The sequence below is a fragment of the Bufo bufo genome, chromosome 1 (genome assembly GCF_905171765.1).
Source record: "Bufo bufo chromosome 1, aBufBuf1.1, whole genome shotgun sequence".
In the NCBI taxonomy this organism is placed as follows: domain Eukaryota; kingdom Metazoa; phylum Chordata; class Amphibia; order Anura; family Bufonidae; genus Bufo; species Bufo bufo.
The window spans coordinates 256,936,459-256,951,394 of NC_053389.1; positions in this window are offsets into that span (position 1 = coordinate 256,936,459).

Consider the following 14,936-nt stretch of genomic DNA (forward strand, 5'->3'; position numbering starts at 1 on the left):
TCTATGTTGTGTGCATTAGCCCTTAGTTTATAGAATTTCTTGCAGCCCACATCTTTTACAAGCTGCCTATGCTTGCAAACTAAAGCCTCATTTACACGTCCGTGCTCAAATTCATGAAAAGGTGGTCAGTGATGCCTCCATGAAGATGTCCCAGAAGGATCCGTGTGTGGTTCGTATATACGTTTTTTGCTGTCCGTGTGTCATCCGTGTTTCACGAACACTGCAGCTGAAAAATTATTTTCAAAGCATCTCTTCCTAATGATCTGTGAAACACAGATGAAACATGGATGGCATCCATGTTGTAGACTAATGAGCGTGATGGATCCATGAACACATACAAAATAAAGCATTTTACCATGGACCATGGTAAAAAACTGATCTGTGAATACATACATTAAAATAAATGTGTACATGTGCTGGCCGTGGAGAACGTACAGCACATGTATGTGGAACACGTGAATATTTATTTTATGCATTTATATAGCGCTTCTATATTTCACAGTGCTTTACAGACATTAGCATCACTCTGTCAGTAATGGGGATCACAATCTACAGTCTGATAGGGGTTAATAAAGGTCTGATCTGAGGTCTGATAGGGGTTAATAAAGGTCTGATCTGAGTTCTGATAGGGGTTAATAAAGGGCTGATCTGAGGTCTGATAGGAGTTAATAAAGGGCTGATCTGAGGTCTGATAGGGGTTAATAAAGTCAGTGAGGAGGGTGAAAGGGGGGGGGGGTGGAAATTGGCATTTGGCACTAGTATATTATAAATGTAAATTATAAATTGACTACCAATTAAGGGCTTTATTAATTTATAATTTACATTTATAATATACTAGTGCCAAATGCAAATTTCCACCACCTCAGTGACTACCAACTATTACAATTAGCAAGAGACTGACAAACAGTTTTTAACGCTGTATTATAAAATTGCTGCCGCTTACATGGGTGCATGATTTTCGGCTACGTCTCAGCCACATCTTGACCACCTACTGGCCACCACATCTGGTTCAACCCTTACATGCCAAGGCATCCAGTTCAGTGTTGTAGAGGGATTTTTAACAAATACCTTATTGCAAATCATGAAATATAAACCGGGAGAGTGGCAGTTTTCTTTATACCTTATGCTACGGATCGACCGATATAGATTTTTTAGAGCCGATACCGATAATCTGTGAACTTTCAGGCCGATAGCCGATAAGATATAAAATATCAGTATAAATTATAATATATATTATATTTGGCCACACTGTTTTAAAGGTCTGAAATAAGATGCAGTCCTTACCAAAATTCTGAAAACAGATGTTGCCACAGACAACTGGCTATATATATATATATATATATATATATATACATATATATATATATATATATATATATATATACAGTATATTGTATAATAGAAAATAGTTAGAACATCACCGTAAAAAAAAATAAAAAAATGTAAGGAGTGCCAACAAAATCACCTGATGCAAATATAAGAGAAATTCCATGACACCTCCGTATAGTGAAAATATTGTGTTCTTTATTCACCCATGCAACGTTTTAGTTCACTTGTTGGGACTTTTGCTTGAATTGCTGTATTGCTTGAAAAAAATACCAGCAAGTGGACTGAAATATTGCATGGGTGAATAAAGGACACAATATTTTCACTATACGGAGGTGCCGTGGAATTTCTCATATATACACTGCTCTAAAAAATTAAGGGAACACTTAAACAACACAATGTAACTCCAAGTCAATCACGCTTCTGTGAAATCAAACTGTCCACTTAGGAAGCAACACTGAGTGACAATCAATTTCACATGCTGTTGTGCAAATAGGATAGACAACAGGTGGAAATTATAGGCAATTAGCAAGACATCCCGAATAGAGGAGTGGTTCTGCAGGTGGTAACCACAGACCACTTCTCAGTTCCTATGCTTCCTGGCTGATGTTTTGGTCACTTTTGAATGCTGGCGGTGCTTTCACTCTAGTGGTAGCATGAGACGGAGTCTACAAACCACACAAGTGGCTCAGGTAGTGCAGCTTATCCAGGATGGCACATCAATGCGAGCTGTGGCAAGAAGGTTTGCTGTGTCTGTCAGCGTAGTGTCCAGAGCATGGAGGCGCTACCAGGAGACAGGCCAGTACATCAGGAGACGTGGAGGAGGCCGTAGGAGGGCAACAACCCAGCAGCAGGACCGCTACCTCCGCCTTTGTGCAAGGAGAAACAGGAGGAGCACTGCCAGAGCCCTGCAAAATGACCTCCAGCAGGCCACAAATGTGCATGTGTCTGCTTAAACGGTCAGAAACAGACTCCATGAGGGTGATATGAGGGCCCGACGTCCACAGGTGGGGGTTGTGCTTAAAGCCCTCCACTGTGCAGGACGTTTGGCATTTGCCAGAGAACACCAAGATTGGCAAATTCGCCACTGGCGCCCTGTGCACTTCACAGATGAAAGCAGGTTAATACTGAGCACATGTGACAGACGTGACAGAGTCTTGAGACGCCGTGGAGAACGTTCTGCTGCCTGCAACATCCTCCAGCATGACCGGTTTGGCATTGGGTCAGTAATGGTGTGGGGTGGCATTTCTTTGGAGGGCCGCACAGCCCTCCATGTGCTCGCCAGAGGTAGCCTGACTGCCATTAGGTACCGAGATGAGATCCTCAGACCCCTTGTGAGACCATATGCTGGTGCGGTTGGCCCTGGGTTCTTTCCTAATGCAAGACAATGCTAGATCTCATGTGGCTGGAGTGTGTCAGCAGTTCCTGCAAGACGAAGGCATTGATGCTATGGACTGGCCCGTCCGTTCCCCAGACCTGAATCCAATTGAGCACATCTGGGACATCATGTCTTGCTCTATCCACCAACGTCACGTTGCACCACAGACTGTCCAGGAGTTGGCAGATGCTTTAGTCCAGGTCTGGGAGGAGATCCCTCAGGAGACCGTCCGCCACCTCATCAGGAGCATGCACAGGCGTTGTAGGGAGGTCATACAGGCACGTGGAGGCCACACACACTACTGAGCCTCATTTTGACTTGTTTTAAGGACATTACATCAAATTTGGATCAGCCTGTAGTGTGTTTTTCCACTTTAATTTTGAGTGTGACTCCAAATCCAGACCACCATAGGTTAAAAAATTTGATTTCCATTTTTTTATTTTTGTGTGATTTTGTTGTCAGCACATTCAACTATGTAAAGAACAAAGTATTTCAGAAGAATATTTAAATAATTCATATCTAGGATGTGTTATTTTTGTGTTCCCTTTATTTTTTTGAGCAGTGTATATATATATTGAATATTGTAGGGATTTTCTCTGGTAGGCAGGGTAAGCGGACGCAATACAGAGGCAAGACCATGGTTGAAAAGCAAAAGTTCAGTGTTTATTCATACAAAAAGGCAGAAAAGAAAAACAATACTTTGCAGGGTCCTGGTGTTAATTCACACAGCAAGAGTCCTAGTGTTAATTCACACATAAAGAGTCCACAGAACAAAGCATGTCACCTGGCAGTCCACAGCAGGCTTTAGGGTGCCTGACTCCCAGCAGGCGGCTCTCATGCAGCTCTCAGCCTTGCAGCACGGCAGAACTCCTCAGCTCCCAAACACAGAGCTTCCACAGCTCCACTACCACCTGGAGGATCATTCCACACCCAGCTGAGCTGCTGGCTGAGTTTTTAAATCCCAGCCCAAAACCTGGCCTGGAACGTGGGGAACAGCCACCCACCCTGTTCTTTGGCTACTCCCAATAAGAACCGGCCCGGATCGGCTTTACAGCCACACTAAGTAAAAAACACAGTGTCAGCCAGCCTAGCTGCTGCTGACACACTAAACTACTGGTTCCTATCTCACCGAGTCCAGGAACCTCTGTGACACGTACCTTCCATCAATGACAGACCCCAGCGCCTTCCTACAATATATATATAACCACTTCCTACTTTCGATGTCGGCTCATGAAGGAAGTCACGTGTAGTGAGCTGGCTTGGTGGGTGTATAAGGTGTGTGATAGGCTGCCTGCGCAAATATCCCTCACTGCTATCATGGGTAAAAGGGGCCATTTATCAGAGTTGCAAAAAGGGATGATTATTAGCTTTCAGCCCAAGGGTGGCAATATTTCTGAAACTGTGTAAATTGCGAACTGTTTGGGTGTATCATGAGTGGACTGCAGAGAACCACGTGCCATTGATGTGAGAGTTGAACATTGGCTACGAAGGTGCACAAGGGCAGACCGACATGCTATAGTGGAGCAGCTCACTGCCAAAATGAACCAGGGGGGCTACCAGACAGGTGTCTAAAACAATGGTTCAGTGAACTTTAATACATATGGGGCTCTGAAACAGACAGATGGTCACGGCATCTCTGCTAACGAAATTGCATCGGTAGAAAAAGCTTAAATTTTTGCTGCAGTTTCGATATTGGACCTCTGCTGATTGACAAAGGGTTGCTTTCTCTAATGAGTCACATTTTCTTCTTCATCGAATAGATGGAGGTTGGCATGTCAGGAGAGAAACATCAGAGAACAAATGCCTAGAAACTATTGTTGGAAGAATACAAGTTAGTGGTGGCAGCGTTATGGTCTGGGGAATTTTTTTGTGGCATTCTCTGGACCCACTCATCTATGTGGAAAACACCCTCAATCGATTCAGGTTTGAATCTATCCTTGCAGATCACGTACACCCATACATGATAATTGTCTTCCTTGGGGCAGGTGGGATCCTTCAGAAATACAATGCAATGTGTCACACAGCTAGAAATGTCCAACACTGGTTGAAAGAGCATGACCAAGACTTCTTAATACTACTCTGGCCTCCTAATTCCTGAGACTTGAACCCAATTGAGCATCTGTGGGACCACCTCGATCATCGTGTTCACTATATGGATCCTCCCCCAAACAACCTCTAGCAGCTGTGGACTGCACTGCAGTCAGCATGGCTCCAGGTACCTGTGACAACCTACCCAGACCTTATTGAGTTACTTCCAGCCCATCTAGCTGCTGTCCGTGCTGCACACAATGGTCACTCTGGATTTTAGCCAGTGTGGTGGTCATAATATTGTGACTCAACTGTGTACAGTCGTGGCCAAAAGTTTTGAGAATTACATAAATATTGGAAATTGGAAAAGTTGCTGCTTAAGTTTTTATAATAGCAATTTGCATATACTCCAGAATGTTATGAAGAGTGATGAGATGAATTGCATAGTCCTTCTTTGCCATGAAAATTAACTTAATCCCAAAAAAACCTTTCCACTGCATTTTATTGCTGTCATTAAAGGACCTGCTGAGATCATTTCAGTAATCGTCTTGTTAACTCAGGTGAGAATGTTTACGAGCACAAGGCTGGAGATCATTATGTCAGGCTGATTGGGTTAAAATGACAGACTTGACATGTTAAAAGGAGGGTGATGGTTGAAATCATTGTTCTTCCATTGTTAACCATGGTGACCTGCAAAGAAACGCGTGCAGCCGTCATTGCGTTGCATAAAAATGGCTTCACAGGCAAGGATATTGTGGCTACTAAGATTGCACCTCAATCAACAATTTATAGGATCATCAAGAACTTCAAGGAAAGAGGTTCAATTCTTGTTAAGAAGGCTTCAGGGCGTCCAAGAAAGTCCAGCAAGCGCCAGGATCGTCTCCTAAAGAGTATTCAGCTGCGGGATCGGAGTGCCACCAGTGCAGAGCTTGCTCAGGAATGGCAGCAGGCAGGTGTGAGCACATCTGCACGCACAGTGAGGCGAAGACTTTTGGAAGATGGCCTGGTGTCAGGAAGGGCAGCAAAGAAGCCACTTCTCTCCAAAAAAAACATCAGGGACAGATTGATCTTCTGCAGAAAGTATGGTGAATGGACTGCTGAGGACTGGGGCAAAGTCATATTCTCAGATGAAGCCTCTTTCCGATTGTTTGGGGCATCTGGAAAAAGGCTTGTCCGGAGAAGAAAAGGTGAGTGCTACCATCAGTCCTGTGTCATGCCAACAGTAAAGCATCCTGAGACCATTCATGTGTGGGGTTGCTTCTCATCCAAGGGAGTGGGTTCACTCACAATTTTGCCCAAAAACACAGCCATGAATAAAGAATGTTACCAAAACACCCTCCAACAGCAACTTCTTCCAACAATCCAACAACAGTTTGGTGAAGAACAATGCATTTTCCAGCACGATGGAGCACCGTGCCATAAGGCAAAAGTGATAACTAAGTGGCTCGTGGACCAAAACGTTGACATTTTGGGTCCATGGCCTGGAAACTCCCCAGATCTTAATCCCATTGAGAACTTGTGGTCAATCCTCAAGAGGCGGGTGGACAAACAAAAACCCACTAATTCTGACAAACTCCAAGAAGTGATTATGAAAGAATGGGTTGCTATCAGTCAGGAATTGGCCCAGAAGTTGATTTAGAGTATGCCCAGTTGAATTGCACAGGTCCTGAAAAAGAAGGGCCAACACTGCAAATACTGACTCTTTGTATAAATGTCATGTAATTGTCGATAAAAGCCTTTGAAACGTATGAAGTGCGTGTAATTATATTTCACTACATCACAGAAACAACTGAAACAAAGATCTAAAAGCAGTTTAGCAGCAAACTTTGTGAAAACTAATACTTGTGTCATTCTCAAAACTTTTGGCTACGACTGTATATGTATGTACACTATATAGCAGTATAGCATATAACTGCATTCCCAGTTCCTGTCAGCCTAGTTGCCGAGTCAGATCAGTGGTTAGAGCACCAGACAGTACTGTAACCCTATGAGGTGAGTAAATCCCTGAACACCAGGCGCCTAACTCAGAAGTGTGCCTATTAACCCATTCACTTACACAGAACATCATACTACTGTCGGTACAAATTGATTGTATAGTTGTGGCGCCTTGTTCTGACACGGAGTATACAACCACAGCCTACAATGCAATGAGTGAGTCTGTTTGGCGGGCATTCAGCCTCGGCACTGGCCAGATGGAAGCAGACAATGAGACTGAGAAGCAGACATGAGTACTGCAGCACAATTGGTGTCCCAACTCTGACCAGGTCCGTCTTTACCAAGGGGCAAAAGGGGCAGCTGTCCCGGGACCAGTTGCTCCTGGGGGGCCCAAGGCAGCTGCCTCTTGAGCCTTGCTAGCCACTGCCCCAGATGTCAGGCTGTCAGCTACACAGGGGGTGCTGCCATGCCATGCCTGCCGGCACTCCAGGCAGCGTACTACTACTGTGAGAGCTGTGATTCTCTAGGACCTTAGATGACATCATCACCATGTGACCAGTAACCTAGCAATATTACTGGTCACATGGCTATGAGGTCATCAAGGTCCTACCAGGAGTGTTGTGACAGAAGTTTGCCTTAACTGTGGAGCTTTTTTTGTGAAAATTACATCAGAAAAAGGTGACAGGGGCTGTTATGCTAATATACTGTAAACTACTGTATAGTGGGGTGCTGTATAGTGTGGGGGCCTGTATACTGTGAGGGGCTGTATACTGTGGGGGGCTGTATTAGGGTTGCCACCTTTTCTTCAAGCCAAACCCGAACAGAAGGGAGGGAGGGCCCCCATCCAGGCCCCACCCATGTCCCGCCTCCAGCCACACCCACGTCCCACCTACAACCACGCCCATGCCCCACCTCTACCCCTGGTCGCTGTCACACCGCGATCGTTACACCCCTGATCCCACGCCTGCGCCATCCTGTTTAGTATTCGGCGCAGGCGCGGGATTTACGGGACAAAGAGGAGAACTCGGACGTCAATCAACTGGACATGGGCGTGCCACTGCCAAAGGGTGAATAGACGGAGCCTCTAGGTGCTGCAACAACGGCCTCATAGCACCTAGAGGCTCATTAGCATCTTATAAGTCTTTATTTTAAGAGAACGGCGGCAGGCAGGGAGTTATAAAGCACACTGTTATGTAGCTGACTGACATTAGCCCATCGCTAATGTCAGTCAGCTACATAACATAACGTTTTTTCTGATTGACAGATTCAGAAACCTGTTTAAACACTGTTACATACACACTTCAAATGTTTTATATTTATACCTTTTTAGAAGTAAGTGATTATCTGGTGTCAGGACTCAGGACTGTCTTGGTCAGGTTGAAAAACCACTGCTGCACTGTCTGCAGGCAGGGCACAGTGGGCACTGGGCTGGGCACTAGTTGGGCAGGCTGCTGGAGCCTAGAGCTGCTGGACTAGAGAAGAAGAATGATTTAAATTCTCCCTCCCTGCCTCTCTCTCTGATGTCACTTCCTGTGTGGACCTGACTTTTTTATCAGAGAGAAGGAGGGAGGGACTGGGAGGCAGGGGAGGAGCGAGGAGTCCGGAGACTGAACAGTGAGTGAGCCGCTGCGCTGCCTGGCAGCCACAGGCATCACGGTAGTGTAGACTGGGGGGGGGAGGAGCGCTGCGCTCAGCTGATCACCCGGCCGCCGCAGTGAGTGAGTCACTAGTGACAGGCAGCTTAAATATGCGATCGGACTCAGTCTCGGTCGGACGTCCACACTGTCTGCAGTTTGAATGAATAATCCTGTGCCCGGGTCTAAGAAAGGCTTGTACCCGGGCACAGGATTACAAACCCGGACTGTCCGGGTCAATCCCGGACGGGTGGCAACCCTAGGCTGTATACTGTGGGGGCCTGTATACTGTGGGGGGCTGTATAGTGTGGGGGGCTGTATAGTGTGGGGGCCTGTATACTGTGGGGGGCTGTATAGTGTGGGGGCCTGTATACTGTGGGGGGCTGTATACTGTGGGGGCCTGTATACTGTGGGGGCCTGTATAGTGTGGGGGCCTGTATACTGTGGTGGGCTGTATAGTGTGGGGGCCTGTATACTGCGGGGGGCTGTATAGTGTGGGGGCCTGTATACTGTGGGGGGCTGTATAGTGTGGGGGCCTGTATACTGTGGGGGGCTGTATAGTGTGGGGGCCTGTATACTGTGGGGGGCTGTATAGTGTGGTGGCCTGTATACTGTGGGGGGCTGTATACTGTGGGGGCCTATATACTGTGGGGGACTGTATAGTGTGGGGGGCTGTATACTGTATATTGTGGAATGCTATACTGCTGTACTGTATACGGTGGGGGCTGTATACTGTGGGGGGGGGGCTGTATACTGTATATTGTGGAGTGCTATACTGCTGTACTGTATACTGTGGGGGGCTGTATACTGTGGGGGGGTGTATACTGTATACTGTGGGTGCTGTATATTGTGGAGTTCTATACTGCTGTACTGTATAGTGTGGGGGGCTGTATAGTGTGGGGGGCTGTATCGTGTATAGTTTGGGGTGCTGTATACGGTGAGGTGCTATACTGCTCTACTGTATACTGTGGGGTGCTGTATACTGTGGGCTGCTATACTGTTCTACTATATACTGTGGGGTACTGTATAGTGTGGGGTGCTATACTGCATACTGTGTGGTGCTGTATACTATAGGGTGCTATACTGCATACTTTGGGTTGCTGTAAACTATAGGGTGCTATACTGCATACTGTGGGGTGCTGGGGTGCACTGTAACACTAGGGTGAGCTGAGCCCCAGTCTCCTTCCTGCAGAGCGGTGCCCACTTCCAGCCTGAGCCCAGCTGCTCAGAGCACTGATCCTGAGCCGCTGGAGTCTTCAGAACTGGAAGTATTTACAGTCATTCACTGTACTCTACCAGATGTGTGGATTTTTTGTGTGTTGTGATGGAGGGCGTGATTGCCTGCTAAGGTGTGGGAAGGCGGGATCCAGGGGGCCCAAGTAAATTTTTGCCCAGGGTCCAATCAATATTAAAGACGGCCCTGACTCTGCCCCTACACTGCATACATACACTGAACAAAAATATAAACGCAACACTTTCGGTTTTGCTCCCATTTTGCATGAGCTGAACTCAAAGATCTGAAACATTTTCTACATAAACAAAACACCCATTACTCTCAAATATTGTTCACAAATCTGTCTAAATCTGTGTTAATGAGCACTTATTTGCCGAGATAATCCATCCCACCTCACAGGTGTGGCATATCAAGGTGCTGATTAGACAGCATGAATATTGCACGGGTGTGCCTTAGACTGCCTACAATAAAAGTCCACTCTGAAATGTGCGGGGTTTTTCCCTTACTGGGGGGGGGGGGGGGAGGGTCAGGGTCGGAGGGTCATAAAACCAGTCAGTATCTGGTGTGGTCAACATTTGCCTCACGCAGTGCAACACATCTCCGTTGCATACAGTTGATCAGGTTGTTGATTGTGGCCTGTGGAATGTTGGTCCACTGCTCTTCAATAGCTGTGCGAAGTTGCAGAATATTGGCAGGAACTGGAACGTGCTCAATGGGTGACATGTCCGGTGAGTATGCTGGCCATGTAAGAACTGGGAAGTTTTCAGCTTCCAGGAATTGTGTACAGATCCTTGCAATATGGGGCCATGCATTATCATGCTGCAACATGAGGTGATGGTTGTGGATAAACGGCACAACAATGGGCCTCAAGATCTCGTCACGCTATCTCTGTGCATTCAAAATGCCATCAATAAAATACACCTGTGTTCGTTGTCCATAACATGCGCCTGCCCATACAATAACCCCACCGCCACCATGGGCCACTCGATCCACAACGTTGACGTCAGCAAACCGCTCACCCACACAACACCACACACGCTGTCTGCCATCTGCCCTGAACAGTGAAAACCGGGACTCATTCGTGAACAGAACACCTCTCCAGCGTGCCAGACGCCATCAAATGTGAGCATTTGCCCACTGAAGTCGGTTACGACGACGAACTGCAGTCAGGTCCAGATCCTAATGAGGAAGACGAGCATGCAGATGAGCTTCCCTGAGACGGTTTCTGACAGTTTGTGAAGAAATTCTTTGGTTATGCAGACCGATTGTTGCTGCAGCTGTCCGGGTGGCTGGTCTCAGACGATCATGGAGGTGAGCATGCTGGATGTGGAGGTCCTGGGCTGGTGTGGTTACACGTGGTCTGCGGTTGTGGGGCCGGTTGGATGTACTGCCAAATTCTCTGAAACGCCTTTGGAGACGACTTATGGTAGAGAAATTAACATTCATTGCACGGGCAGCAGCTCTGGTAGACATTCCTGCAGTCAGCATGCCAACTGCACGCTCGTGTAGTTGGCATGCTCGTGTAGTTGGCAACTGCACGCTCGTGTAGTTGGCATATACCTCAAACGTTGCGACATCTGTGGCATTGTGCTGTGTGATCAAACTGCACATTTCAGAGTGGCCTTTTATTGTGGGCAGTCTAAGGCACACCTGTGCAATATTCATGCTGTCTAATCAGCACCTTGATATGCAGCACCTGTGAGGTGGGATGGATTATCTCGGCAAAGGAGGTGCTCACTAACACAGATTTAGACAGATTTGTGAACAATATTTGAGAGTAATGGGTCTTTTGTGTATGTAGAAAATGTTTCAGATCTTTGAGTTCAGCTCATACAAAATGGGAGCAAAACCGAAAGTGTTGCGTTTATATTTTTGTTCAGTAAATAGCCCTTGTACTGTGAAGATATGCATTTGTTGGCCGTCATTTTGTATACATCGTAGCACATGTAACTGTATCTATATAATATTTATAGGGTCTCTGAAAATGCTTTTTTGCTTTTTTTTGGGGGGGGGGGGGGGGGGGGGGGGGGGTAAGACGGACACAGAACAACTTTTCCACATAGGAAACTCCACTGTGGCTTTGCTGTGTTTCTGCAGTAAAAACTATACCGAATCCATGGCAAAATTAGCATGCAGATTTGTTGCAGAGTGTTGATTTGCTGCTGATTTCACCTTATGCATTGTAATGGGTGAAATCTGCGGTGGACATATGGACAAGCTGTAGATTTATTCCCATCCTGATGCAGCCGTGTTCCATTTTTTGTTTTTATTAGTTACTTCCTGCTCTCCAACTAAATGGTTATATCATTATTTATTCTACATAATAAATCCTAAGAAACAAAAATGCATATATTTTAGAAATTAACTGGCAATTATTTAAGTTAGGCTACTTTCACACTGGCGTTTTGGTTTCTGTTTGTGAGATCCGTTTCAGGGCTCTCACAAGCGGTCCAAAATGGATCAGTTTTGCCCTAATGCATTCTGAATGGATAAGGATCCGTTCAGAATGCATCAGTTTGCCTCCTTTCCGCCTCCATTCCGCTCTGGAGACGGACACCAAAACGCTGCTTGTAGCGTTTTGGTTTCCACCTGACGATGCAGTGGCAAACGGATCCGTCCTGACACACAATGTAAGTCAATGGGGACGGATCCGTTTTCACTGACACAATTTGGCACAATAGAAAACCGATCCGTCCTCCATTGACTTTCAATGGTGTTCAAGACGGATCCGCTTTGGCAATGTTAAAGATAATACAAAATGGCAACGGCATGCGGTTGTATTATCGGTGCGGATCCGTCTGTGCAGATCCATGACAGATCCGCACCAAACGCGAGTGTGAAAGTAGCCTTAGTATTTCCATTCAATAACACTTGACTGGTGAGACAAATACTATCTCTTGGACATTCTACTCTCTGAATTTGGAACATTTTACAAGATAATAAATCATAAATTAATAAATTATGTCACTTGTAAACAGTAGTCTTAAAGGCGATGTCTTAGGGCTCATGCACACGACCGTATTTATTTTGCGGTCTGCAAAAAACGGATCCGCAAAAAAAGGGTTGACGTCCGTGTGCATTCCGTATTTTGCGGAATGGAACAGCTGGCCCCTAATAGAACAGTACTATCCTTGTCCGTAATGCAGATAATAATAGGACTATTTTTTTGCGGAACGGAAATATACGGACATATGGAAACGGAATGCACACGGAGTACCTTTCATTTTTTTTGTGGACCCATTGAAATGAATGGTTCCACATACAGTCGCAGAAAAAATTGAACAGACACGTAAGAAAATACGTTCCTGTGCACGAGCACTTACAAAGACGAATCCTTCTCTAGAAAAAGCTGATTGCTATGGGCCTGGTTGGGAGTGAAAGTTTTGTCCGGAAACTGAAAACTGTGGAAAACTTAACCAGGCTAAGCTCACCAGATCGGAAGCAGCTCAACTTAAAGGGGTTCTGGATCTGATCGGTGGAGGTCCAGCATCTGGGACTCCCACTGATCAGCAGTTTGAGAAGGCACTGGCGCTTGCAGTAGCACCGCTGCCCTTTTTTAGTTTAAGCCTGGGACTGTGATGTCACATTCGGCCATCACCTGGCCTAGGTGCAACTCAGCCCCAAAAAAGTGAATGAGGTTGAGCACAATACAAGCACAGCCACTATACAATGTATGACACTGTGCCTGGTCAGCAGAGAGAAGGCCACAGTGAGCACCACCTTCTCAAACAGCTGATTGGCAGGGGTTCCAAGTGTCAGACCTAACCAAAGGATAGGTCATCAGTATTAAAGTTTCAGAAAACTTTTTTAATGTCTAGTACTGTATCTGTCTACTCTTGCTAATATGGTGGGTGACCTCCTCTGTAATTAAAGAGAATTTCCACATTCAGTAGGGATTTAGAAGGGTTGCCCAGTTAAGGCAAGGCCCTCAGTTCAGGATCCTGATCTGGGGGTCTGAGTGGAGAGTGGTCACATAGAGCACCTCTCACTGTGGATGACCAGTCCTGTCCTACATTACAGAAGGACTAGACATCTATCTAAATGATCTATCTATCTATCTATCTATCTATCTATCTATCTATCTATCTATCTATCATTTTAGTGACCCTTCCAAATGTCCCCATTCTATAGTGAACGTAACCAGTTCTAAATATAATCCAGCTGGGGAGGTAAACGCTGTAGAGGATGAGCAGCACTAGTTCCTTACCTCTTGCACTGTCTATGAACCAGGTAGAATGGCTTCTGTTACCATGACAGCAGACATGTCTAACTTACAGAGTAGCTGCAGGTCAGGACACAAAGAGCAGACAGATAAGGGACTCTGAAGAAAGGACAATAATTATTTATGTTTACATGAAAATCATGACCACAGCCTTAAAAAGACATGATAGTCAGACTGTAACCCCTTTTATTTTCCGTCAGGGGCAACATCTCATTCATCAGTATCATATACTGAATTACCACATTATCTTCCCTTTTATTGACTTTTGGTACCATATACAGTGGGGGAAATAATTATTTGACCCCTCACTGATTTTGTAAGTTTGTCCAATGACAAAGAAATGAAAAGTCTCAGAACAGTATCATTTCAATGGTAGGTTTATTGTAACAGTGGCAGATAGCACATCAAAAGGAAAATCGAAAAAATAACTTTAAATAAAAGATAGCAACTGATTTGCATTTCATTGAGTGAAATAAGTATTTGAACCCTCTAACAAAAAAAGACTTAATACTTGGTGGAAAAACCCTTGTTTGCAAGCACAGAGGTCAAACGTTTCTTGTAATTGATGACCAAGTTTGCGCACATTTTAGGAGGAATGTTGGTCCACTCCTCTTTGCAGATCATCTCTAAATCCCTAAGGTTTCGAGGCTGTCTCTGTGCAACTCTGAGCTTGAGCTCCCTCCATAGGTTTTCGATTGGATTAAGGTCCGGAGACTGACTAGGCCACTCCATGACCTTAATGTGCTTCTTCTTGAGCCACTCCTTTGTTGCCTTTGCTGTATGTTTTGGGTCATTGTCGTGCTGGAACACCCATCCACGACCCATTTTCAGTTTCCTGGCAGAGGGAAGGAGGTTGTCGCTCAGGATTTCACGATACATGGCTCCGTCCATTTTCCCGTTTATGCGAATAAGTTGTCCTGTGCCCTTAGCAGAAAAACACCCCCAAAGCAAAATGTTTCCACCCCCATGCTTGACGGTGGGGACGGTGTTTTGGGGGTCATAGGCAGCATTTTTCTTCCTCCAAACACAGCGAGTTGAGTTAATGCCAAAGAGATCTATTTTGGTCTCATCAGACCACAGCACCTTCTCCCAGTCACTCTCTGAATCATTCAGGTGTTCATTGGCAAACTTCAGACGGGCCTGCACATGTGCCTTCCTGAGCAGGGGGACCTTGCGAGC